At 52.5% G+C, this 27,355-nt stretch overlaps 1 protein-coding gene across 2 annotated transcripts in view; it reads left to right on the top strand.

Annotated features, from left to right (window-relative positions):
- LOC144772231 (cystathionine beta-synthase-like protein) overlaps positions 1 to 27,355 on the top strand; it is a 258,165-nt gene that overhangs the window by 78,514 nt on the left and 152,296 nt on the right. The window lies entirely within an intron of this gene.

Raw genomic sequence — 27,355 nt, 5'->3', positions numbered from 1 at the left:
GTTTTAGAAAGGGGATAGGAACCATATCCAACACCTTATCAATCTCACTAATTGCAGAGAAATGTAAGAAAAATAAAAAGAGTTTGCATCTCTGTTTCATTGATTTAAAAGCTGCGCTCGACAACGTGTACCGGAAACTTCTGTGGTCTAAATTACGAGCATGGAACATTCCAGAAACAATTTTAAAATGATTAATGTTATTTTATATGGATACATGAGTAAGAATGAAAATTGGGGATGGCTCGATTCTCGACAAAATTATACACGTATAAGGGCCTGAAGCAGTGTTGTGTTTTGGATCCGCATTTATTTAATCTTTTCATATCCGAAACTGTCGGCAGAATTTAACACAATTAACTCCCATTCCCCACATCTTGGAGCTTTAGTCCCCGGTGAGTAGAATGTGTGAGGCCCCTCTAATATACATAAGTGACACCTTCAGGGCTCTGGAATCTGCTTTGTGTAGCCTCCAGCAGGGAGGCCGCAGCTCCCCTCTCTGCCACCTACAAGCACCTCTTTCACAGCTCATATCAGGCTGAAGGTGTGAGAATAACGTGGGGGCTGAAAGTAGAAACAGTGCAGACTGTGAAGTGCTGACTATGGGTGTCCTGCAATGTCTCTCAATGGGCTGCCAGCCAGAAGGCCTCATTGCAAGACACACCTGCAAAATGCGTCTCCTTGCAACTGGCACGAGATGAAGTCTGCCCCTCCCAGGGAGGGGGCCCCCTCCTGGAAGCCCAATTGCATACAGACTTTTCTTCAATGGGATGGGCAGGGGCACAAGAGGTGTGGTAGTGTGGTGCACTGTTGGTGGGTTGAGAAGGAGGCCCTGGGGAGCTGCCGATACTGCCCATGTCTAGAGCCGGCTCTGGGTTTGGGAGTGTTAGACAGCCCCCTCCCCTACTGAATGTATTTTCTGGTAAATAGTTGGGTCCAGGTGCTTTCAGTCAGATTTCACTCAGAATTTTTCAACACCCACAGATAAAAACGTGCACACACTCTCTCTGTTCTACAAGCCTTCAAAAAATGTTCATTATTTTACAAAATATTGTTTTCTCTTATTTCGAACCCGAACCAACCTGCATTCGCCTCCCTTTTCACTTCACCTTTAGCCCCTCTGGTGCAGCCTGCTTGTTGTATTTTGTATTTCAAATGCCAGCGTGATTGTGCGTGAGTCCTCTGACCTCGGTCCCAGGACCTCTCTCTCCCTGGCAGCTCCGTGCTCCTCTGTGTTGCCTTGACGCCAGCCTGCCCCTCCGCAACAGGGTTCGAGTCTCCCTGCCCCGCCTCATGTGTCTCTGACCGCCGTATCTGCGCCTGGTATGGTACTGTTTTTTTGCCAGCTTATCCCTGCTCTACTCATTATTGTTATTCTGCCCGCTACTTTTATTGTTTTTTTACCTCTGTGCCCCTCGTTGTGTTGTTTTCCCTCCGTGTTGTTTTCTCTCCGTTTCCCGCCGCCTCCGCTGTTTCGCTGATCCCTCCCGTCCGCCCCGCTCCCGCCTCCCAGCTGCTCGTCCCTCCCTCCTCCCCTTCAAATGCAGACTGCTGCGCGGTCACGCCGAAGGCGTGCCAAAGGCAAGCCCATCCGGCCTGGACCGCGCCCAGTGCCAGACCCCCTGACCCCCGCGAACACCACGACACCCGTCACCGCTACAATGCCAGCACCCTCCACGCACTCAACACCGGACGATCCCACACCTGCTTCCTGGCCTCCCCAAAGCGCACCCAAGGACCCTTCTCCTGCCGGAGCTGCAACTTCACCCGCATCCAATCCGCCAACGCACCCACGGAGAAAGAACGCAACCACCTTAGATTCATCCTACTCAACACCCGATCCGCCCGCAAACACGTCATCGAACTCTGGGACCTACTCGTCTCCATCTCCCCAGACATCGCCTTCCTGACAGAGATGGAAGAACCTCAGACAGTGGATCAACAACTGCACCAACACTCTTGCCCCAATCAAGAAACCCTCCAGAATACACACCCAAAAAAAGTGAGCTGGTTCACCACGGACCTTCAGGCCTCCAAGCAAACCTGCCAAAAACTGGAAAAGAAATGGCACAGCGAACAGACACCGGACAGCCACGCAGCCCACAAGAACGCCATCCGCAGACACCATCACCTCATCAGAGCCGCCAAAAGGGTCTCCTTCAAAGACCGCCTAGACAACAACTCACACAACAGCAAATAGCTCTTCAACATCATGAAGGAACTCTCCAACCCCAGCGCCAACACCAACAACATCCCACCTTCGCAAGACCTGTGCGACTCCTTTGCCACCTTCTTCCATTCAGACATCCACGACGGCTTCAACACCCTGTCCACCCCGACAGCCACCGAGACCTCCAACCTCACGGCCACCACCCTCACCGATCCCCTGCTCACCTGGACCAACATAAACGACGATGACACCATCAAAATCATGAACACCATCCACTCCGGCTCTCCGTCAGACCCATGCCCACACAAAATCTTCAACAAAGCCAGCGCCACCATCGCACCCCATCTCCGCAAGGCCATCAACATCTCCTTCGAGACTGTGACCTTCCCGTAGAGCTGGAAGCACGCCAAGATCAACACCTTACTCAAAAAATCCAAGGGCGATCCAAAGGACCTCAAGAACTTCCGAATCATCTCCCTACTCCCGTTCCCAGCGAAGGTCATCGAGAAGACAGTCAACAGACAACTGACCCGCTACCTCGAGGAGAACAGCATCCTGGACCCGTCCCAGTCCGGGTTTGCGCAGCAACCACAGCACAGAAACTGCCCTCATTGCGGCCACTGATGACATCAGGACCCTGCTAGACAACGGCGAAACCACGGCCCTCATCCTCCTGGACCTGTCAGCCGCCTTCGACACTGTCTGCCACTGCACCCTATGCACATGCCTCAACAACGCAGGGATCCGAGACAAAGCACTGGACTGGACCACCTCCTTCCTCTCCGGCAGAACCCAGAGCGTCCGCATCCCCTCTTTCCGATCCGAACCTTGCGAAATCATCTGCGGCGTACCCCAAGGATCATCCCTCAGCCCGACATTGTTCAACATCTACATGGCACCACTCGCTCATGTCGCCCGATTGCACGACCTCAACATCCTCTCCTACGCCGACGACACCCAGCTGATCCTCTCCCTCACCAAGGACCCCTCCACCGCCAAAACCAACCTCCACGAAGGAATGAAAGCAGTCCCGAGTGGATGAAGAACAGCTGTCTGAAGCTGAACTCTGACAAGACGGAAGTCCTCATCCTTGGCTCCACCCTCTGTGTGGAACGACTCCTGGTGTCCGACTGTGCTAGGAGCTGCACCAGCACCCACCGACCACGCACGCAACCTAGGGTTCATCCTCGACTCAACACTTTCCATGACCAAGCAAGTCAACGCCATCTTGTCCTCCTGCTTCATCACCCTCCGCATGCTCCGCAAGATCTACAGGTGGATCCCCACCGAAACAAGAAAAGCGGTCACCCAGGCCCTCGTCTTCAGCAGGTTAGACTACGGCAATCCTCTCTACTTATGAGCCTCGGACAAACTCCTGAGACGGCTCCAACGCATCCAGAACGCCTCCGCACGCTTGATCCTTGACATCCCTCGCCGGAGCCACATCACAACCCACCTTAGAGACCGGCACTGGCTTCCCGTCAACAAGAGGATCGCCTTCAAGCTCCTCACCCACACACACAAAGCAATCCACAAAACTAGACAGGCGTACCTCAACAGACGACTCACACCCCGAACCGCCAGCTCCGCTCTGCCGACCTCGCCCTCTCCACTGTCCCCCGCATGCGAAGAGCGACCAACGGCGGCGACTGTAAGTGCTTACACCCAAGGCTAGCGCCCAGAGCCCTGCTGTGCGCTTTCACCAGAGTCAGCTGAACTCAGAGCAGGGCACAGAGTGGCAGCCTGGCACCGACGTGTACTGGATACACAGTCGGCCCTCTCAGCAGCACATTGGGCTTAGCTGAGCTTCTAATGTGGATCTAAGTGCTTACACCCAAGGCTAGCGCCCAGAGCTCTGCTGTGCGCTTTCACCAGAGTCAGCTGAACTCCGAGCAGGGCACAGAGTGGCAGCCTGGCACCGACGTGTACTGGATACACAGTCGGCCCTCTCAGCAGCACATTGGGCTTAGCTGAGCTTCTAATGTGGATCTAAGTGCTTACACTCAAGGCTAGCTCCCAGAGCTCTGCTGTGCTCTTTCACCAGAGTCAGCTGAACTCCGAGCAGGGCACACAGTGGCAGCCTGGCACCGACGTGTGCTGGGTACACAGTCGGCCCTCTCAGCAGCACATTGGGCTTAGCTGAGCTTCTAATGTGGATCTAAGTGCTTACACTCAAGGCTAGCTCCCAGAGCTCTGCTGTGCTCTTTCACCAGAGTCAGCTGAACTCCGAGCAGGGCACACAGTGGCAGCCTGGCACCGACGTGTGCTGGGTACACAGTCGGCCCTCTCAGCAGCACATTGGGCTTAGCTGAGCTTCTAATGTGGATCTAAGTGCTTACACTCAAGGCTAGCTCCCAGAGCCCTGCTGTGCTCTTTCACCAGAGTCAGCTGAACTCCGAGCAGGGCACACAGTGGCAGCCTGGCACCGACGTGTGCTGGATACACAGTCGGCCCTCTCAGCAGCACATTGGGCTTAGCCAGGCTTTTAATGACTGTAAGTGTTTACACCCGAGGCTAGCGCCCAGAGATCTGCTGTGTGCTTTCACCAGAACCTTTTGAATTCGGAGCAGGGCACACAGTGGCTGCCTGGCACCAACCTGTACTGGATACAGAGCTGGCCCCCTCAGCAGCACATTGGACTTAGCCAGGCTTCTAATGTGAATCTAAGTGCTTACACCCAAGGATAGCGCCCAGAGCTCTGCTGTGTGCTTTCACCAGAGCCTGCTAAACACAGAGCAGGGCACAGACTGGCACCCTGGCCGGCCACCCAGACTGTGGCAAGACACCCCAGTCCACCCCACTATTTCACGGATTGGTAAGGGTAAGGCATTGCCTGCTGCAGTGGTAACAGCTTCAGCGTCTGTCGAGCGTCCTCACAGCACCTAGAGGCGATGTATCGCCCATACGGGCGCTTTATGTAAAGCTCCACGTTCAGGAAGGCGATGGGAAAGTCCTCTTCGTGCCCCCCTCCCCCTCCCCTTCCCCGCACTGTACTCGGGCACAGGTGGAGAGAGACCAGCCCCCTCGTCCTCCTCCCTCCCTCCCCCACCCCCCCCCCACACACACACACACCCCCCCAACCGGGCAGCAGAAGAGGGTCGGGCTCACGTGGAAAGAAGTGAACTAATTATAGTCTTCTCAATACAGCGCCTGGAAAATGGCTCCTGTAGAATAACGCTCTCCAAACACCTGGAGGAGCGGGACATGAAAGTGTCGAGCAGCTGCTCGTGGTGCGACAGCGACACCCGGTGGCCACGCCGGGGCAGGGCAGCTGACTAGTAGTTTTAAGGGGCATGAGTTCAAGGGAGACCCCGTGTGTCCGCGCTAGTACTGCCCAAGTGGGGATCAATACAGAGGCACACGCCACCTAAAGACTTAAAGACTTAAAGTGCTCTTCCCAAACCTATAGGGGAATCCTTCCTGGGTTTGTTGTACTTTTTTTTTTTTTAAGGTCTCCCACCTATAAGACAGCGGTTCTTAACCTTTTGACTTCTGTGGACCCCATTTCATTATTACTGGAAACCGGGGACCACTCACTGAGTCATTACTGCAAGCCGGGGACCCGAACAAATCATTATTACCATCCGAGGACCCCCAACGAATCATTATTACACTCCGAGGCCCCCACTGAGTCATCACTGCAAGCAGCGGACCTCCAACGAATCATTATTACACTCCGAGGACCCCAACTGAGTCATCACTGCAAGCCGGGGACCCCCAAAGAATCATTATTACAATCTGAGGACCCCACTGAGTCATTACTGCAAGCCGGGGACCCCCAAAGAATCATTATTACAATCTGAGGACCTCTACCGACTCATTACTGCAAGCCGGGGACCCCCAACGAATCATTATTACAATCTGAGGACCCCACTGAGTCATTACTGCAAGCCGGGGACCCCCAAAGAATCATTATTACAATCTGAGGACCTCTACCGACTCATTACTGCAAGCCGGGGACCCCCAACGAATCATTATTACAATCTGAGGACCTCCACTGAGTCATTACTGCAAGCCGGGGACCCCCAACGAATCATTATTACAATCTGAGGACCTCTACCGACTCATTACTGCAAGCCGGGGACCCCCAACGAATCAATATTACAATCCGAGGACCCCACTGAGTCATTACTGCAAGCCGGGGACCCCCAAAGAATCATTATTACAATCTGAGGACCCCACTGAGTCATTACTGCAAGCCGGGGACCCCCAAAGAATCATTATTACAATCTGAGGACCCCACTGAGTCATTACTGCAAGCCGGGGACCCCCAACAAATCATTATTACAATCCGAGGACCCCAACGGAGTCATTACTGCAAGCCGGGGACCCCCAACAAATCATTATTACAATCTGAGGACCTCCACTGAGTCATTACTGCAAGCCGGGGACCCCCAAAGAATCATTATTACAATCTGAGGACCCCACTGAGTCATTACTGCAAGCCGGGGACCCCCAAAGAATCATTATTACAATCTGAGGACCCCACTGAGTCATTACTGCAAGCCGGGGACCCCCAAAGAATCATTATTACAATCTGAGGACCCCACTGAGTCATTACTGCAAGCCGGGGACCCCCAAAGAATCATTATTACAATCTGAGGACCTCCACTGAGTCATTACTGCAAGCCGGGGACCCCCAAAGAATCATTATTACAATCTGAGGACCCCACTGAGTCATTACTGCAAGCCGGGGACCCCCAAAGAATCATTATTACAATCTGAGGACCCCACTGAGTCATTACTGCAAGCCGGGGACCCGAACAAATCATTATTACCATCCGAGGACCCCCAATGAATCATTATTACAATCCGAGGACCCCCACCGAGTCATTACTGCAAGCTGGGGACCCCCAACGAATCATTATTACACTCCGAGGCCCCCAACTGAGTCATCACTGCAAGCAGCGGACCTCCAACGAATCATTATTACACTCCGAGGACCCCAACTGAGTCATCACTGCAAGCCGGGGACCCCCAACGAATCATTATTACAATCTGAGGACCCCACTGAGTCATTACTGCAAGCCGGGGACCCCCAACAAATCATTATTACAATCTGAGGACCTCTACCGACTCATTACTGCAAGCTGGGGACCCCCAACGAATCATTATTACAATCCGAGGACCTCCACTGAGTCTTTACTGCAAGCCGGGGACCCCCAACGAATCATTATTACAATCCAGGGACCCCAACAGAGTCATTACTGCAAGCCGGGGACCCCCAACAAATCATTATTACAATCTGAGGACCTCCACTGAGTCATTACTGCAAGCCGGGGACCCCCAAAGAATCATTATTACAATCTGAGGACCTCTACCGACTCATTACTGCAAGCCGGGGACCCCCAAAGAATCATTATTACAATCCGAGGACCTCCACTGAGTCTTTACTGCAAGCCGGGGACCCCCAACGAATCATTATTACAATCCGAGGACCTCCACTGAGTCTTTACTGCAAGCCGGGGACCCCCAACGAATCATTATTACAATCCAGGGACCCCAACAGAGTCATTACTGCAAGCCGGGGACCCCCAAAGAATCATTATTACAATCTGAGGACCCCAACTGAGTCATTACTGCAAGCCGGGGACCCCCAACGAATCATTATTACAATCCAGGGACCCCAACAGAGTCATTACTGCAAGCCGGGGACCCCCAAAGAATCATTATTACAATCTGAGGACCCCAACTGAGTCATTACTGCAAGCCGGGGACCCCCAACGAATCATTATTACAATCCAGGGACCCCAACGGGGTCATTACTGCAAGCCAGGGACCCCCAACAAATCATTATTTCAATCCGGGGACCCCAACTGAGTCATTACTGCAAGCTGGGGACCCCCAACAAAACATTATTGCAAACCGAGGACCCCAACTGAGTCATTATTGCAAGCCGGGGACCCCCAAAGAATCATTATTACAATCCGAGGACCTCCACCGACTCATTACTGCAAGCCGGGGACCCCCAACGAATCATTATTACAATCTGAGGACCTCCACTGAGTCGTTACTGCAAGCCGGGGACCCCCAACGAATCATTATTACAATCTGAGGACCTCCACCGACTCATTACTGCAAGCCGGGGACCCCCAACAAATCATTATTTCAATCCGGGGACCCCAACTGAGTCATTACTGCAAGCTGGGGACCCCCAACGCATCATTATTACAATCCGAGGCCCCCACTGAGTCATCACTGCAAGCAGCGGACCCCCAACGAATCATCATTACACTCCGAGGACCCCAACGGAGTCATTACTGCAAGCCGGGGACCCCCAAAGAATCATTATTACAATCCGAGGACCTCCACCGACTCATTACTGCAAGCCGGGGACCCCCAAAGAATCATTATTACAATCCGAGGACCTCCACTGAGTCGTTACTGCAAGCCGGGGACCCCCAAAGAATCATTATTACAATCTGAGGACCTCCACCGACTCATTACTGTAAGCCGGGGACCCCCAACGCATCATTATTACAATCCAGGGACCCCAACGGGGTCATTACTGCAAGCCAGGGACCCCCAACAAATCATTATTTCAATCCGGGGACCCCAACTGAGTCATTACCGCAAGCTGGGGACCCCCAACAAAACATTATTGCAAACCGAGGACCCCCACTGAGTCATTACTGCAAGCCGGGGAACCCCAACGAATCATTATTTCAATCCGGGGACCCCAACTGAGTCATTACTGCAAGCCGGGGACCCCCAAAGAATCATTGCAATCCAAGGTCCTCCACTGAGTCATTACTGCAAACCGGGGACCCCTAACGAATCATTATTACAATCCGAGGCCCCCACTGAGTCATTACTGCAAGCAGCGGACCCCCAACGAATCATTATTACACTCCGAGGACCCCAACTGAGTCATTACTGCAAGCCGGGGACCCCCAAAGAATCATTATTACAATCTGAGGACCTCCACCGACTCATTACTGCAAGCCGGGGACCCCCCAATGAATCATTATTACAATCTGAGGACCTCCACTGAGTCGTTACTGCAAGCCGGGGACCCCCAACGAATCATTATTACAATCTGAGGACCTCCACTGAGTCGTTACTGCAAGCCGGGGACCCCCAAAGAATCATTATTACAATCCGAGGACCTCCACTGAGTCGTTACTGCAAGCCGGGGACCCCCAACGCATCATTATTACACTCCGAGGACCCCAACTGAGTCATTACTGCAAGCCGGGGACCCCCAAAGAATCATTATTACAATCTGAGGACCTCCACCGACTCATTACTGCAAGCCGGGGACCCCCAACGAATCATTATTACAATCCAGGGACCCCAACGGGGTCATTACTGCAAGCCAGGGACCCCCAACAAATCATTATTACAATCCAGGGACCTCCACTGAGTCATTACTGCAAGCCAGGGACCCCCAACGAATCATTATTACAATCTGAGGACCTCCACTGAGTCGTTACTGCAAGCCGGGGACACCCAAAGAATCATTATTACAATCTGAGGACCTCCACCGACTCATTACTGCAAGCCGGGGACCCCCAAGGAATCATTATTACAATCCGAGGACCTCCACTGAGTCGTTCCTGCAAGCCGGGGACCCCCAACGAATCATTATTACAATCTGAGGACCTCCACTGAGTCGTTACTGCAAGCCGGGGACCCCCAAAGAATCATTATTACAATCTGAGGACCTCCACTGAGTCGTTACTGCAAGCCGGGGACCCCCAACGCATCATTATTACAATCCAGGGACCCCAACGGGGTCATTACTGCAAGCCAGGGACCCCCAACAAATCATTATTACAATCCAGGGACCTCCACTGAGTCATTACTGCAAGCCAGGGACCCCCAACAAATCATTATTTCAATCCGGGGACCCCAACTGAGTCATTACTGCAAGCTGGGGACCCCCAACAAAACATTATTGCAAACCGAGGACCCCCACTCAAGTCAAGTCAAAGAATTTATATAGCGCACTACATACCCAGAGGGTCTCAAGGCGCTTAGGGAGGGGAGGGGGATTACTTGTCAAATATCCACGTTTTAAGTTGCTTTCTGAATGCTAGGTGGTTCTGGGTAAGGCGAAGGTAAGTGGGGAGTGAGTTCCATGTTTTAGCTGCCAGGTATGAGAAGGATCTACCTCCCATGGTGGTCTTGTTGATGCGAGGTACAGTGGCGAGGGTTTGGCTGGAAGAACGTAGTTGGCGGGAGGGGGTGTAGAAGGACAGTCGTGAGTTGAGGCATTCTGGTCCGATATCGTAGAGTGATTTGTGTGCGTGGGTTAGAAGTCGGAAAGTGATCCTCTTATTGACGGGTAGCCAGTGGAGGTTTTTCAGGTGATCTGAGATGTGTTCGTTACGCGGGATGTCTAATATGATCCTGGCTGAGGCGTTTTGGATTCGTTGGAGTTTTTTCTGGAGTTTAGCGGTAGTACCTGCGTAGAGGGTGTTTCCGTAGTCCAGTCGGCTCGTGACCAGAGCATGGGTGACTGTTTTTCTTGTTTCGGTGGGGATCCAGCGAAATGTTTTTTTGAGCATGCGAAGAATGTTGAAGCAGGATGAGGAGACGGCGCTGACTTGTCTGTTCATAGAAAGTGAAGAATCCAGGATAACGCCTAGGTTCCGTGCGTGGTCTGTCGGGATGGGTGCTTTTCCAAGGGCTTCCAGCCACCAAGAGTCGTCCCATGCAGAGGGGGATGTACCTAAGAGGAGGACTTCTGTTTTATCTGAGTTCAGTTTCAGACGGCTGTGTTTCATCCATTCGGCAACTTCTTTCATTCCTTCGTGTAGGTTAGTTTTGGCGGTGCTGGGGTCATTGGTGAGAGAAAGGATCAGTTGAGTGTCATCCGCGTAAGAGATGATGTTGAGGTTGTGTTGGCGGGCGATGGCCGCGAGGGGGCTCATGTATACGTTGAAGAGGGTGGGACTGAGTGAGGATCCTTGTGGTACGCCACAGATGACTTCAGTGGCCTTGGACTTAAATGGTGGAAGGCGGACTCTCTGGGTTCTTCCGGTGAGGAACGAGGTGATCCATTCAAGTGCTTTTCCTTGTATTCCGATGTTTCTGAGGCGTTGTAAAAGGGTGCTGTGGCAGACTGTGTCGAAGGCTGCAGAGAGGTCGAGGAGGATGAGGGCGACTGTGTCTCCATTGTCCAGTAGAGTTCGAATGTCGTCTGTTGCTGCGATGAGGGCGGTCTCAGTGCTGTGTTTTGCTCGGAAGCCAGATTGTGAGGAGTCGAGGGATTTGTTGGCTTCGAGGAAGGCGGCGAGCTGGTTGTTGACAGCTTTCTCGATGACTTTGGCCGGAAAAGGAAGGAGCGAGATGGGGCGGTAGTTTTTGAGTTCGGTGGGGTCCGCTGTGGGTTTTTTCAGAAGGGCGGTGAGTTCAGCGTGTTTCCAGCTTTCCGGGAAGGTGGCGGAGTTGAAGGAGCAGTTGATGACGTCTCGGAGGTGCGGTGCTATGACGGAGTCTGCTTTGTTGAAGATGTGGTGAGGACATGGGTCTGTGGGGGATCCTGAGTGGATGGAGTTCATCAGGCGGATGGTGTCCTCAGTGGAGATTGGGTTCCAGTCGTTAAGGGTGTTCAAGGGGGGAGAATGTTCAGCATATGGTTGGGTGGGTTGGTCTCCGGGTTGGTTGTCGAAGCTGTTGTGGATGTCTGCAATTTTGTTGTGGAAGAATAAAGCCAGGGAGTCGCAGAGGGCTTGAGAGGGGGTGATGTCGTTGGAGTTGGCCGAGGGATTGGTAAATTCCTTGACGATGTTGAAAAGTTCCTTGCTGTTGTGAGCGTTGTTGTCTAGTCGATCCTTGAATGTTGATTTCTTGGCCTTTCGGATTAGTTGGTGGTGTGTGCGGGTGGCGTTTTTGAAGGCGTCCTTGGTGCTAGTGGTTGGGTCTTTTTTCCAGGCCTTTTCAAGGGAGCGGCAGAGTTTCTTGGACTTCTTAAGATCATCGTTGAACCATGAGGCCTTCTTGCTGCCAGGTTTACTTTGACGTTTTTTCAGTGGTGCTAGGATGTCGGCGCTGTTGGATAGCCATAGGGTGAAGTTGGTGGCGGCTTGGTCTGGGTTAGAAGAGTGGGCTGGGGTGTTTAGAAGGAGCGATGAGGAGATCTGGTCAATGGTGGTTTTGTTCCAGTTTCTTTGCAGAGTTGGTTGGGGGTGGTTGATGGGATTCGGCTTGTTGTAGGTGAAGTGAACGCAGCTGTGGTCAGTCCAGAGGAGATCCGTAGTGTGGCTGAAGGAGACATGGTTGCTGGAGGTGAAGATAGGGTCGAGTGTGTGACCTGCGATGTGGGTGGGGGAAGTGACCAGTTGTTTGAGTCCGAGGTTAGCGAGGTTGTCCAAGAGGGTGGTGGTGTTGCGGTCGTTGTTCTTTTCAAGGTGAAAATTGAGGTCTCCCAGAAGGATGTAATCTTTGGAGGGGAGCGCGTGCGGAGTGATGAAGTCCGTGATGTCTTCACTGAATTTTGCGCGGGGTCCTGGTGGTCTGTAGAGGAGGGTGCCTCTGAGTGTGGTCTTGGGGTCGATGTGGATCTGGAAGTGAAGGTGAAGGTGTTCAGAGTTGGCGAGATTGACGTCAGAGCTGGTTGAGATGTGGATAGATTTTTTATGGACGATAGCGATTCCTCCTCCTGTGTGGCCGGTACGGTCTTTGCGTGTGATCTTATAATCTTCAGGGATGGCAATGGTGATGTCTGGGGCGGAGGAAGCGTTCATCCATGTTTCTGTTAGGAAGGCGACGTCTGGAGAGATGGTGTCTAGTAGATTCCATAGGTCAATGGCGTGCCTGTGGACTGATCGGGTGTTGAGAAGGATGCATTGTAGGTGGTTGGTGTCGGGAATCTGAGGTGTGATCGTAGCGGAGTTGGTGACGGTACCGATGAATTTACAGGAGTAGCATGAGAAAGGTCCATGGGTGTGTCCGGGAGCGGCTTGGACGCAGTTGGGGGAACGGCCGGGGTTGAGGGCTAGGAGGGTGGTGGCATCGTAGGTAATGCGGGAGGGCTGGGCAGTGCGAGGGGCAGGGGGTCTGGCGCTGGGCGCGGTCCAGGCGCGGACGGGCGTAGACGGGCTTACCTTTGGCGCGGATTGGGCGTGAACGCTGCGCGTGAACGCTGCGTGCGGGAACAACTGTCATATATGGGTGGTGGAGGGGGAGGGGCGAGGGCGGCTCAGCTGGGAGGCGGGGCGGGCTCCAGAGGGCGACCACAACAAACAAAATGGAGGCGGAGGGGTCAGCAGAGCGGAGCGCTTGTGGATAAACGCGCAATACCAGTTAAAGTAGCAATAGCGCTTTAAAAATGCTAAAAGAGTAAAGCGGCAAGCAGGGCAGACTGCAGGCAACAATTAGGAGGCAGTAAATAAAGTAAATGCGGAGCAACGATACCACAGGTCACCAGGGGTGCAGGGGAGCGACCACTCAGCTCGAGAGCGAAGCGAGTCACTCACTCACGAGCCACTGAGTCATTACTGCAAGCCGGGGACCCCCAACGAATCATTATTTCAATCCGGGGACCCCAACTGAGTCATTACTGCAAGCCGGGGACCCCCAACAAATCATTATTTCAATCTGGGGACCCCAATTGAGTCATTACTGCAAGCCGGGGACCCCCAAAGAATCATTATTGCAATCCAAGGTCCTCCACTGAGTCATTACTGCAAACCGGGGACCCCCAACAAATCATTATTTCAATCCGGGGACCCCAACTGAGTAATTACTGCAAGCTGGGGACCCCCAACGAATCATTATTACAACCAGAGGACCTCCACTGAGTCGTTACTGCAAGCCGGGGAGCCCCAAGGAATCATTGTTGCAATCCGAGGACCCCCACTGAGTCATTACTGGAAGCTGGGGACCACAAAAAATCATTATTACAATCCGAAGACCCCCACTGAGTCATTACTGCAAGCCGGGGACCCCCAACAGATTATTATTGCAATCTGGGGACCCCCCACTGAGTCATTACTGCAAGCCGGGGACCCCAACAAATCTTTATTGCAATCCAGGGACCCCCACTGAGTGATTACTGCAAGCCGGGGACCCCAACAAATCATTATTGCAATCCGGGGACCCCCATTGAGTCAGGACTGGAAGCCGGGGACCCCCAAGGAATTATTGCAATCCGGGGACCTCCGCTGAGTCATTACTGCAAGCCGGGGAACCCCAACAAATCATTATTGCAATCCGGGGACCTCCACTGAGTCATTACTGGAAGCCGGGGACCCCCAACGAATGATTATTGCAATCCGGGAACCTCCACTGAGTAGTTACTGGAAGCCGGGGTCCCCCAACGAATCACTATTGCAATCCGGGAACCTCCACTAAGTTGTTACTGGAAGCCGGGGACCCCCAACGAATCAATATTACAATCCGAGGACCCCCACCGAGTCATTACTGCAAGCAGCGGACCCCAATGAATCATTATTGCAATCCGAGGACCTCCACTGAGTCATTACTGCAAGCCAGGGACTCCCAATGAATCATTATTACAATCTGAGGACCTCCACTGAGTTGATATTAGAAGCCTGGGACACCCAACGAATCATTATTACAATCCGAGGACCTCCACTGAGTCATTACTGCAAGCAGCGGCCCCCAACAAATCATTATTACAATCCGGGGACCACCACTGAGTCATTAGTGCAAGCAGTGGACCCCCAATGAATCATTATTACAATCCGAGGACCCCCACCGAGTCATTACAGCAAGCCGCGGACCCCAGCGAATCATTATTGCAATCCGGGTACCTCTGCTGAGTCATTACTGGAAGCTGGGGACCCCCAATGAATCATTATTGCAATCCGGGGACCGCCACTGAGTCGTTACTGGACGCCAAGGGCCCACACATCATTATTGCAATCTGGGGACCTCCACTGAGTCATTACTGCAAGCAACGGCCCCCAACAAATCATTATTACAATCCGGGGACCACCACTGAGTCATTAGTGCAAGCAGCGGACCCCCAACGAATCATTATTACAATCAGAGGACCCCCACCGAGTCATTACTGCAAGCCAGGGACCCCCAACAAATCATTATTACAATCGGAGGACCCCAACGGGGTCATTACTGCAAGCCAGGGACCCCCAACGAATCATTATTACAATCAGAGGACCCCCACCGAGTCATTAGTGCAAGCAGCGGACCCCCAACGAATCATTATTACAATCAGAGGACCCCCACCGAGTCATTACTGCAAGCCAGGGACCCCCAACGAATCATTATTACAATCAGAGGACCCCCACCGAGTCATTACCGCAAGCAGCGGACCCCCAACAAATCATTATTACAATCAGAGGACCCCCACCGAGTCATTACTGCAAGCCAGGGACCCCCAACAAATCATTATTACAATCCGAGGCCCCCCACTGAGTCATTACCGCAAGCAGCGGACCCCCAACGAATCATTATTACAATCAGAGGACCCCCACCGAGTCATTAGTGCAAGCAGCGGACCCCCAACGAATCATTATTACAATCAGAGGACCCCCACCGAGTCATTACCGCAAGCAGCGGACCCCCAACAAATCATTATTACAATCCGAGGACCCTCACTGAGTCATTACTGCAAGCCGGGGACCCCCAACAAATCATTATTACAATCCGAGGACCCCCACCGAGTCATTACTGCAAGCCGGGGACCCCCAACGAATCATTATTACAATCCGAGGACCACAACGGAGTCATTACTGCAAGCCGGGGACCCCCAAAGAATCATTATTACAATCCGAGGACCCCCACCGAGTCATTACCGCAAGCAGCGGACCCCCAACAAATCATTATTACAATCCGAGGACCCCCACCGAGTCATTACTGCAAGCCGGGGACCCCCAACAAATCATTATTACAATCCAAGGACCCCCACTGAGTCATTACTGCAAGCCGGGGACCCCCAAAGAATCATTATTACAATCCGAGGACCCCCACCGAGTCATTACCGCAAGCAGCGGACCCCCAACAAATCATTATTACAATCCGAGGACCCCCACCGAGTTATTACTGCAAGCCGGGGACCCCCAACGAATTATTATTACAATCCAAGGACCCCCACTGAGTCATTACTGCAAGCCGGGGACCCCCAACGAATCAATATTACAATCCGAGGACCCCACTGAGTCATTACTGCAAGCCGGGGACCCCCAACGAATCAATATTACAATCCGAGGACCCCACTGAGTCATTACTGCAAGCCGGGGACCCCCAACGAATCAATATTACAATCCGAGGACCCCCACTGAGTCATTACTGCAAGCCGGGGACCCCCAAAGAATCATTATTACAATCCGAGGACCCCCACCGAGTTATTACTGCAAGCCGGGGACCCCCAACGAATTATTATTACAATCCAAGGACCCCCACTGAGTCATTACTGCAAGCCGGGGACCCCCAACGAATCAATATTACAATCCGAGGACCCCACTGAGTCATTACTGCAAGCCGGGGACCCCCAACGAATCAATATTACAATCCGAGGACCCCACTGAGTCATTACTGCAAGCCGGGGACCCCCAACAAATCAATATTACAATCCGAGGACCCCCACTGAGTCATTACTGCAAGCCGGGGACCCCCAAAGAATCATTATTACAATCCGAGGACCCCCACAGAGTCATTACCGCAAGCAGCGGACCCCCAACAAATCATTATTACAATCCGAGGACCCCCACCGAGTTATTACTGCAAGCCGGGGACCCCCAACGAATTATTATTACAATCCGAGGACCCCACTGAGTCATTACTGCAAGCCGGGGACCCCCAACGAATCAATATTACAATCCGAGGACCCCACTGAGTCATTACTGCAAGCCGGGGACCCCCAACGAATCAATATTACAATCCGAGGACCCCCACGGAGTCATTACTGCAAGCCGCAGAACCCATCTAATCGTTCTTGCAATCCGGGTACCACTGCTGAGTCATTACTGCAAGCCAGGGACCCCAACAAATCATGTTTTTGCTATCTGGGGACCTCCGCTGAGGGGGCAGCGCACACTCTGTGATCATGTTTCTGGGAGAGCCACTTTCTTTATACACAGAGATGAATACAGGGCAGCAGGTGGGCCTCACTGGTGCAGCCCATGCTGTGGCCCCTAGCCCTGTTTGCCACATGTTAACCTTCCTCTGTGCCAGGCAGGAGGAGGACTTGGCTTCAAGCAGACCCGGCCTGCTAGTCGTAGGTGAGTTGGGGTCCCTCCAGGTCATTGAACAGGCTGGAGATCGTTTTGTGCAGCTGCCTGCGCAGTTCTTTTAAAGCTGCCTGGTCAAAGGCTAGTGCACTTGAAGTGACGTGCTTACCGGCCAGCAGTGGCGCGTGGCACCATGCTATGCCATGTTTCAAAGGATAGATGTGTCCTGCTCCAGGTGTTGGCAAAAGATACTGATTAGAGATTCCTCAAGTGTCCTTCACCAGGGGCTCCATTCTCGGCCCTCCTTCTGGTGACTGGCCCTGGAAGAGGCAAGGACTTGAGTAAGATGTGTGGTGTCTTCACTAGGAGAACTTGCACCCAGCTCATGCCAGGACTGAGAAGGAACCTCTCTCCGAAGGCAGTAAATAAACCCTGTAAGTGAGGCACCAGCCTGCTCCTACTACAGAGGAAACAAACACAGGAGCTCTTGGAGAGCCCAGGGTACAAGGGGGGGCACGTGTTTATTGTGGCGCCGCAGTAGTGTCTGAGACCCCCGGGCCGTATTCCTGCCCCAGGATACTGCCCACAGATACCCAGCCGACCCTTGACCCCACAGTGGTCACATACTGAAAGGAATAACAGATCTGCCCAGACTGCCCAGCTCCCTAGCCACTGGTGGAACTGATGGCCCTCCTTGGTCTCCAGCCTTACCCCACACCAGGCTGCTCTGTATGGAGGGCCAGGGGTAGCAGGCATCTCAGAGGGCACCCCCCTCGGCACGTTAGGACCCTGGTGGCTCCTGTATCCAATGGCTTCTCTTGGGCACCGAGCCTTCTTCCTTGGCACACCTGAAGCCAGAAGGTACATAAAGAGGCCTTGGTGGAGCCGAGTCTCGTTGCTCGGCGGGGATGGGGTCGCGTGGCTCCGTTTGCTTGCGGTCCATATGCGTCTCGTACGGGGTGGCAAAAACAATTCTGTGGCACCGGTGCTCAAACGAACCCACATCCTCCCTTTTCGTTGCTAAAATCTAATATATATGTGCTGTAGTGAGGCTGGACAGTCGTCCCTCAGAAATGTTCATCTCTCGCTTAGCATTATAGTACTTGTAGTTTCACACTGTGCCCTTTCTTTTTCTCCTGGGCTTGTCTGCATTGGTCTTGGAAAGCCTAGTCTTGTCTGAACTGTACTCACTTTTCCAAGACTTGTCTGCGTTGGGTGGGCTAAGCCAAGCCTTGTCTGCATTGGGTGGGCTAAGCCAAGCCTTGTCTGCATTGGGTGGGATAAGCCAAGTCTTGTCTGCGTTGGGTGGGATAAGCCAAGTCTTGTCTGCGTTGGGTGGGATAAGCCAAGTCTTGTCCGCTGTGGGTGGGCTAAGCTAAGTCTTGTCTGCGTTGGGTGGGATAAGCCAAGTCTTGTCCGCTGTGGGTGGGCTAAGCCAAGTCTTGTCTGCTGTGGGTGGGCTAAGCCAAGTCTTGTCTGCTGTGGGTGGGCTAAGCCAAGTCTTGTCTGCTGTAGGTGGTCTAAGCCAAGTCTAGTCTGTGTTGTGTAGGATAAGCAAAGTCTTGTCTGCGTTGGGTGGGCTAAGCCAAGTCTTGTCTGCGTTGGGTGAAATAAGCCAAGTCTTGTCTGCGTTGGGTGGGATAAGCCAAGTTTTGTCTGCGTTGGGTGGGATAAGCCAAGTCTTGTCTGCGTTGGGTGGGATAAGCCAAGTCTTGTCTGCGTTGGGAGGTATAAGCCAAGTCTGGTCTGCGTTGGGTGGGATAAGCCAAATCTTGTCTGCGTTGGGTGAAATAAGCCAAGTCTTGTCTGCATTGGGTGGGCTAAGCCAAGCCTTGTCTGCATTGGGTGGGATAAGCCAAGCCTTGTCTGCATTGGGTGGGATAAGCCTGGTCTTGTCTGCTTTGGGTGGGATAAGCCCAGTCTTGTCTGCGTTAGTTGGGCTAAGCTAAGTCATGACTACATTGAACAGGCTAAGCCAAGTCTTGTTTGCCTTGGGTGGGATAAGCCAAGTCTTGTCTGCGTTGGGTGGGATAAGCCAAGCTTTGTCTGCATTGGGAGGGCTAAGCCAAGTCTTGTCTGCGTTGGGTGGGATAAGCCAAGTCTCATCTGCGTTGGGTGGGATAAGCCAAGTCTTGTCTGCGTTGGGTGGGATAAGCTAAGTCTTATATGCTTTGGGTGGGATAAGCCAAGTCTTGTCTGCGTTAGTTGGGCTAAGCTAAGTCATGACTACATTGAACAGGCTAAGCCAAGTCTTGTTTGCCTTGGGTGGGATAAGCCAAGTCTCATCTGCATTGGGTGGGATAAGCCAAGTCTTATCTACGTCTGCGTTAAGCAGGCTAAGCCAAGCCTTGTCTGCATTAGGTGGGCTAAAACCAGTCTTGTCTGCATTGGGTGGGCTAAGCCAAGCCTTGTCTGCATTGGGTGGGCTAAGCCAAGCCTTGTCTGCATTGGGTGGGCTAAGCCAAGCCTTGTCTGCATTGGGTGGGCTAAGCCAAGCCTTGTCTGCATTGGGTGGGCTAAGCCAAGCCTTGTCTGCATTGGGTGGGCTAAGCCAAGCCTTGTCTGCATTGGGTGGGCTAAGCCAAGCCTTGTCTGCGTTGGGTGGGATAAGCCAAGTCTTGTCTGCGTTGGGTGGGATAAGCCAAGTCTTGTCCGCTGTGGGTGTGCTAAGCCAAGTCTTGTCTGCTGTGGGTGGGCTAAGCCAAGTCTTGTCTGCTGTAGGTGGTCTAAGCCAAGTCTAGTCTGTGTTGTGTAGGATAAGCAAAGTCTTGTCTGCGTTGGGTGGGCTAAGCCAAGTCTTGTCTGCGTTGGGTGGGCTAAGCCAAGTCTTGTCTGCGTTGGGTGGGATAAGCCAAGTTTTGTCTGCGTTGGGTGGGATAAGCCAAGTCTGGTCTGCGTTGGGTGGGATAAGCCAAGTCTTGTCTGCGTTGGGTGGGATAAGCTAAGTCTTGTATGCTTTGGGTGGGATAAGCCAAGTCTTGTCTGCGTTAGTTGGGCTAAGCTAAGTCATGACTACATTGAACAGGCTAAGCCAAGTCTTGTTTGCCTTGGGTGGGATAAGCCAAGTCTCATCTGCATTGGGTGGGATAAGCCGAGTCTTATCTACGTCTGCGTTAAGCAGGCTAAGCCAAGCCTTGTCTGCATTAGGTGTGCTAAAACCAGTCTTGTCTGCATTGGGTGGGCTAAGCCAAGCCTTGTCTGCATTGGGTGGGCTAAGCCAAGCCTTGTCTGCATTGGGTGGGCTAAGCCAAATCTTGTCTGCATTGGGTGGGCTAAGCCAAGCCTTGTCTGCATTGGGTGGGATAAGCCAAGTCTTGTCTGCGTTGGGCGGGATAAGCCAAATCTTGTCTGCGTTGGGTGGGATAAGCCAAGTCTTGTCTGCGTTGGGTGGGATGAGCCAAGCCTTGTCTGTGTTGCGTGGGCTAAGCCAAGCCTTGTCTGCATTGGGTGGGCTAAGCCAAGCCTTGTCTGCATTGGGTGGTCTAAGCCAAGCCTTGTCTGCATTGCCAAGCCTTGTCTGCATTGGGTGGGATAAGCCAAGTCTTGTCTGCGTTGGGCGGGATAAGCCAAGTCTTGTCTGCGTTGGGTGGGATAAGCCAAGTCTTGTCTGCGTTGGGTGGGATAAGCCAAGTCTTGTCTGCGTTGGGTGGGATAAGCCAAGTCTTGTCCGCTGTGGGTGGGCTAAGCCAAGTCTTGTCTGCTGTGGGTGGGCTAAGCCAAGTCTTGTCTGCTGTAGGTGGTCTAAGCCAAGTCTAGTCTGTGTTGTGTAGGATAAGCAAAGTCTTGTCTGCGTTGGGTGGGCTAAGCCAAGTCTTGTCTGCGTTGGGTGGGCTAAGCCAAGTCTTGTCTGCGTTGGGTGGGATAAGCCAAGTTTTGTCTGCGTTGGGTGGGATAAGCCAAGTCTTGTCTGCGTTGGGTGGTATAAGCCAAGTCTGGTCTGCGTTGGGAGGGATAAGCCAAGTCTTGTCTGCGTTGGGTGGGATAAGCTAAGTCTTGTATGCTTTGGGTGGGATAAGCCAAGTCTTGTCTGCGTTAGTTGGGCTAAGCTAAGTCATGACTACATTGAACAGGCTAAGCCAAGTCTTGTTTGCCTTGGGTGGGATAAGCCAAGTCTCATCTGCATTGGGTGGGATAAGCCGAGTCTTATCTACGTCTGCGTTAAGCAGGCTAAGCCAAGCCTTGTCTGCATTAGGTGTGCTAAAACCAGTCTTGTCTGCATTGGGTGGGCTAAGCCAAGCCTTGTCTGCATTGGGTGGGCTAAGCCAAGCCTTGTCTGCATTGGGTGGGCTAAGCCAAATCTTGTCTGCATTGGGTGGGCTAAGCCAAGCCTTGTCTGCATTGGGTGGGATAAGCCAAGCCTTGTCTGCATTGGGTGGGCTAAGCCAAGCCTTGTCTGCATTGGGTGGGATAAGCCAAGTCTTGTCTGCATTGGGTGGGATGAGCCAAGCCTTGTCTGTGTTGCGTGGGCTAAGCCAAGCCTTGTCTGCATTGGGTGGGCTAAGCCAAGCCTTGTCTGCATTGGGTGGTCTAAGCCAAGCCTTGTCTGCATTGCCAAGCCTTGTCTGCATTGGGTGGGATAAGCCAAGTCTTGTCTGCGTTGGGCGGGATAAGCCAAATCTTGTCTCTGTTGGGTAGGCTAAGCCAAGCCTGGTCTGCGCTGGGTGAGATAAGCCTAGCCTTGTCTGCATTGGGTGGGCTAAGCCAAGTCTTGTCTGCATTGGGTGGGCTAAGCCAATTCTTGTCTGCATTGGGTGGGCTAAACCAAGTCTTGTCTGCGTTAGTTGGGCTAAGCTAAGTCATGACTACATTGAACAGGCTAAGCCAAGTCTTGTTTGCCTTGGGTGGGATAAGCCAAGTCTCATCTGCATTGGGTGGGATAAGCCAAGTCTTATCTACGTCTGCGTTAAGCAGGCTAAGCCAAGCCTTGTCTGCATTAGGTGTGCTAAAACCAGTCTTGTCTGCATTGGGTGGGCTAAGCCAAGCCTTGTCTGCATTGGGTGGGCTAAGCCAAGCCTTGTCTGCATTGGGTGGGCTAAACCAAGTCTTGTCTGCATTGGGTGGGCTAAGCCAAGCCTTGTCTGCATTGGGTGGGATAAGCCAAGTATTGTCCGCATTGGGTGGGCTAAGCCAAGCCTTGTCTGCATTGGGTGGGATAAGCCAAGTCTTGTCTGCATTGGGTGGGATAAGCCAAGCCTTGTCTGTGTTGCGTGGGCTAAGCCAAGCCTTGTCTGTGTTGCGTGGGCTAAGCCAAGCCTTGTCTGCATTGGGTGGGCTAAGCCAAGCCTTGTCTGCATTGGGTGGGCTAAGCCAAGCCTTGTCTGCATTGGGTGGGCTAAGCCAAGCCTTGTCTGCATTGGGTGGGATAAGCCAAGTCTTGTCTGCGTTGGGCAGGCTAAGCCAGGTCTTGTCTCTGTTGGGTAGGCTAAGCCAAGCCTGGTCTGCGCTGGGTGAGATAAGCCTAGCCTTGTCTGCATTGGGTGGGCTAAGCCAAGTCTTGTCTGCATTGGGTGGGCTAAGCCAAGTCTTGTCTGCATTGGGTGGGCTAAGCCAAGTCTTGTCTGCATTGGGTGGGCTAAGCCAAGTCTTCTCTGCATTGGGTGAAATAAGCCAAGTCTTGTCTGCGTTAGTTGGGCAACGCTAAGTCTTGTCTGCGTTGAGAGGGGTGTGAGAAGTTGGCCTGGTATATGATGTTCACTATTTTAGTGAGCACCTTGCGCCAGTCCAAACAACCCTTATAGTAATGGTTGTAAAGTCAACCTTATAGACCAGCGATCCTAGTGGTAGCATGGACAAAATCAGTCTTAGGCTAAACTCAAGAGGGCATGTGAAGCCAGCTGTTTTGCAATATGCAATCCCTTTAATACCAAATGAAAGGACGCCACACAGGTTATATATTCAAAATATATATGTATTTATTTCTAAAACAATCCTCTGAACTCTTTATGAGGGCAGAGGCACAAGCGCATAACAAGTAACTTAATATAACATACAATAAGTTGCACAAATATGGATAGGCTCTGGTGGCCCGCTAAACCGTATACTAAAATAGTGGTATAAGAACCACGTCACGAACAGTTGAAGGGCCTTGGGAATCGCTGGGGCTATGCTGGACTAACAGTAGTTAGGGAGCAGGAGGCCCACGGGATGCGGGTGCAGAGTCTAAATGCACACGCATGCACACATAGAAGTCAATGGGTGCGTAAAGTTAGAAATTTAAAGATTGAGGAGTCTTCCGACTGGACTAGAAGCTAACCACTTGAAACTAGGACACTAGGAGAGTTAATCTTCACAGGAGCACCGCAGTACTCGCGTTACCTCACCCACAGGAAGCGGGTGCATAGGTCCCAAAGTGTGTCGGGTTTCGTCGTGGAGTTCTATGGAGCCTTGGAGAAAAGATGCTGCAGGCGACCAGGAGAGAAGAGTCCGGTTGGATCCAAGGGCGGATCGAGGATGAGGAGTCCCTGAAAGCAGAGGGGACAGAGTTTGGGTCACTAGCCAGTGACCAGGATGGAACCAGGAAGGAACCAGGCGATGTCTGGGAGCAATCAGGTGATGTCGCGAAGCTTGTCTCTGCTGCCACGTGGACCAGGAGGTGTCGACGACAACCAGGAGCTGGGCACGGACTGTCCCACGAAGGTTCTCTCTGTCGGAGGTATCGGCTTCCGGATTGGAGTCAACAAGCCTTCGAAGAGGGCTTCTTACTCAGGCCAGCAGGGACTGAGGGGCTTCTCCTTCGCAGGGAAGCAAGGGCCAGTATGGGGCAACCAGACCAGCGGTGTAGATTTCGGGTTTCGTCGTCACAGAGGCCACTAGCCAACGGGCAAGTGACCGGTCAGACGAGTCGAGCAGGAAAATGCAAAAGGGCCCCACGCAGCACTCGGTGAGTGTGGAGAGGTGATCTTCGGTGCAGCTGATGCTCAGGGCTGGGGCTTCTCAATCCCCAATGCACAACTTCGAGGGTGCCTCAGAAGTTGCACGGAAAGCAATTCCCTGGCTTTCCAAGATGGCCGGTCCCACGTCTCTCGTCGTCTCCACTGGTCTCAGCTTTGCTGTGGCTGTGGATCGGGCTGTTGGATGTCTGGAAGTCAGGGTCTTGTCAGGCTCTGTGTTCGGGCTCCGGCGGGAGCAACGACAAAGCAAACCGTTGACCGCTTGATGGTGTCTGCTTGTGCAGGGTGGTCACTCCTTGACCACAAGGGAGATGCTTCAGTCTTCTACGTCGAGTAGGATGTCAAAGGTCCAGAGTTTCGTGTCAGAGTTTCAGTCAGGATAAATCTAAAGTCTTGGGACTCAGCTCCTACCTATATACCAAATCTAGGGGCTGGATTACCTGCTAGGTCCCTCCTATGGATGGGACCCAGGAAGGGGGTGGTTACACCCCTTTCCCTTTGTCCAGTTTCACGCCAGACCTGGGGCTGGAGTGCCCCAGCACCGGTTTGAACTGGCCTATGCATGGGACACCTTGTGTGCCCCAGGCAGTATCTCATTTCATTCAGCCCTCCCTGCCCCAATACACTATAGCCTGTCTGGGGTGGTGCTAGCACCTCCCTGTGACAGGAAACCTATTGTCTAAGCCTCCCTTGCTAGAAGGACTCCCAGCAGCAGGAGGTCAGACTTGTGTCTGTGGCAGCAGCATCCATTTTGTGATTAATGGAAGTAACATGTCTTCTCCCTCTAGAAGGGTGGAATGCTACCCCAGTCGCCAGGACTGACGAGGGGGTAGTATTCCAAAGCGTATGACACCTTACACAAAATGTTTTGATAAAGCCAAACCAAAGTTAGCATCTGACCGCGAGGTACGTAATGCACTTAAGAGTATATGTTATGGCAATATCCTAGAACAGCTATAAGGACATGGTTCCGAAAGCTGCAGACAGGCTCAGCTCATGCTAGAGCCCCATCTCACATAAAACCAAGCACTCTGCCTTCAGGATTGTTAAGGTCTGCCATAGGAGTGACTTAGAGGTGTATATGTGTCTAGATATAAGGTTAGACATAGGAATACTATATCTAAGCAAAGGGTGATTACACAACCTTGCCCCAGCTGAGTGATCAGCCAGTTGTGTCGGTTTAAGTACCAGCCAGGGGTGGCAAAATATATGCTGCAGCCCCTGGTAGGCCTTGTGTGCACCTATGCCCTGGGTACCTATAGTACACTGTACAGGGACTCATAAGAGTGACCCAAATCCCAATTGGTGATGTACCTAAAGTACATGGTGTGAAATTTAGAGAGAGAACAGCAGGGCTGTGGGTCGGATTAGCAGGCCCACAGCCACATTAAGTCGAAAACCAGTGAAGCAAAAAGCAAAAAATGGGGTGACCATAGGAAAGCAGACCCTACTCTCCTACAAGGGGTAAGCCAAGTCTTGTCTGCGTTGGGTGGGCTAAGCCAAGTCTTGTCAGCGTTAGTTGGGCAATGCTAAGTCTTGTCTGCGTTGAGAGGGGTAAGCCAAGTCTTGTCTGCGTTGGGTGGGCTAAGCCGAGTCTTGTCAGCGTTGGGTGGGCAATGCTAAGTCTTGTCTGCGTTGAGAGGGGTAAGCCAAGTCTTGTCTGCGTTGGGTGGGCTAAGCCGAGTCTTGTCAGCGTTGGGTGGGCTAAGCCAAGGCTTGTCTGCGTTAGTTGGGCAACGCTAAGTCTTGTCTGCGTTGAGAGGGGTAAGCCAAGTCTTGTCTGAGTTGGGCGGGCTAAGCCAAGTCTTGTCTGCGTTAGTTGGGTTAAGCTAAGTCATGACTACATTGAGCAGGCTAAGCCAAGTCTTGTTTACATTGGGTGGGATAAGCCAAGTCTTGTCTGTGTTGGGCGGGCTAAGCCAAGTCTTGTCTGTGTTGGGCGGGCTAAGCCAAGTCTTGTCTGCGTTGAGAGGGGTAAGCCGAGTCTTGTCAGCGTTGGGTGGGCTAAGCCAAGCCTTGTCTGCGTTTGGTGGGCCAAGCCAAGTCTTGTCTGTGTTGGGCGGGCTAAGCCAAGTCTTGTCTGTGTTGGGCGGGCTAAGCCAAGTCTTTCTGTGTTGGGCGGGCTAAGCCAAGTCTTGTCTGCGTTGGGAGGGGTAAGCCAAGCCTTTTCTGTGTTGAGAGGGGTAAGTCAAGCCTTTTCTGTGTTGGGTGAGATAATCTAAGTCTTGCCTGCTTTGGGTGAGATAAGCCAAGCCGTGTCAGCGTTGGGTGAGATTTGTTAGGTGGACTAAGCCAAGTGGTATCTACTTTTGATGAGCAAAGCCAAGTCGGTTTACATTGGATGAAGCATGCTACATCTTTCTGCATTTGATAAGCCATGTGCACACTGCATATCTTCACCTTTGCACTGTGCCGGTCTTGGCACTTGTGAAGGCCTTGTGTAAGTCAACATGTCGTTGGTATGGTTTTGGTGTGCGTCTTGGCAGAGAGAGGGACATGTTCTGGAACACTGGCTTACCTCGTTCTGACTCCAGCTTGTTTGCTTTTGATGTGGTAAGCACCTTCTCTTCACTGGATTGGCTGTGCCAAGTCTTGGATGGACCATGTGTTGTCTACATGAGATGGACCATGCCAAGCCTTGTCTGCGTTGGATGGACCATGCCAAGCCTTGTCTGCGTTGGATGGACCATGCCAAGCCTTGTCTGCGTTGGATGGACCATGCCAAGCCTTGTCTGCGTTGGATGAACCATGTGTTGTCTACATGAGATGGACCATGCCAAGCCTTGTCTGCGTTGGATGGACCATGTGTTATCTACATGAGATGGACCATGCCAAGCCTTGTCTGCGTTGGATGGACCATGCCAAGCCTTGTCTGCGTTGGATGGACCATGCCAAGCCTTGTCTGCGTTGGATGAACCATGTGTTGTCTACATGAGATGGACCATGCCAAGCCTTGTCTGCGTTGGATGGACCATGTGTTGTCTACATGAGATGGACCATGCCAAGCCTTGTCTGCATTGGATGGACCATGCCAAGCCTTGTCTGCGTTGGATGGACCATGCCAAGCCTTGTCTGCGTTGGATGGACCATGCCAAGCCTTGTCTGCGTTGGATGGACCATGCCAAGCCTTGTCTGCGTTGGATGGACCATGCCAAGCCTTGTCTGCGTTGGATGGACCATGCCAAGCCTTGTCT

This window comes from Lissotriton helveticus, chromosome 8, assembly GCF_964261635.1.
Source record: "Lissotriton helveticus chromosome 8, aLisHel1.1, whole genome shotgun sequence".
In the NCBI taxonomy this organism is placed as follows: domain Eukaryota; kingdom Metazoa; phylum Chordata; class Amphibia; order Caudata; family Salamandridae; genus Lissotriton; species Lissotriton helveticus.
Note: the sequence above shows the minus strand (reverse complement) of the source record. Positions and strands in the feature narration are given on the sequence as shown.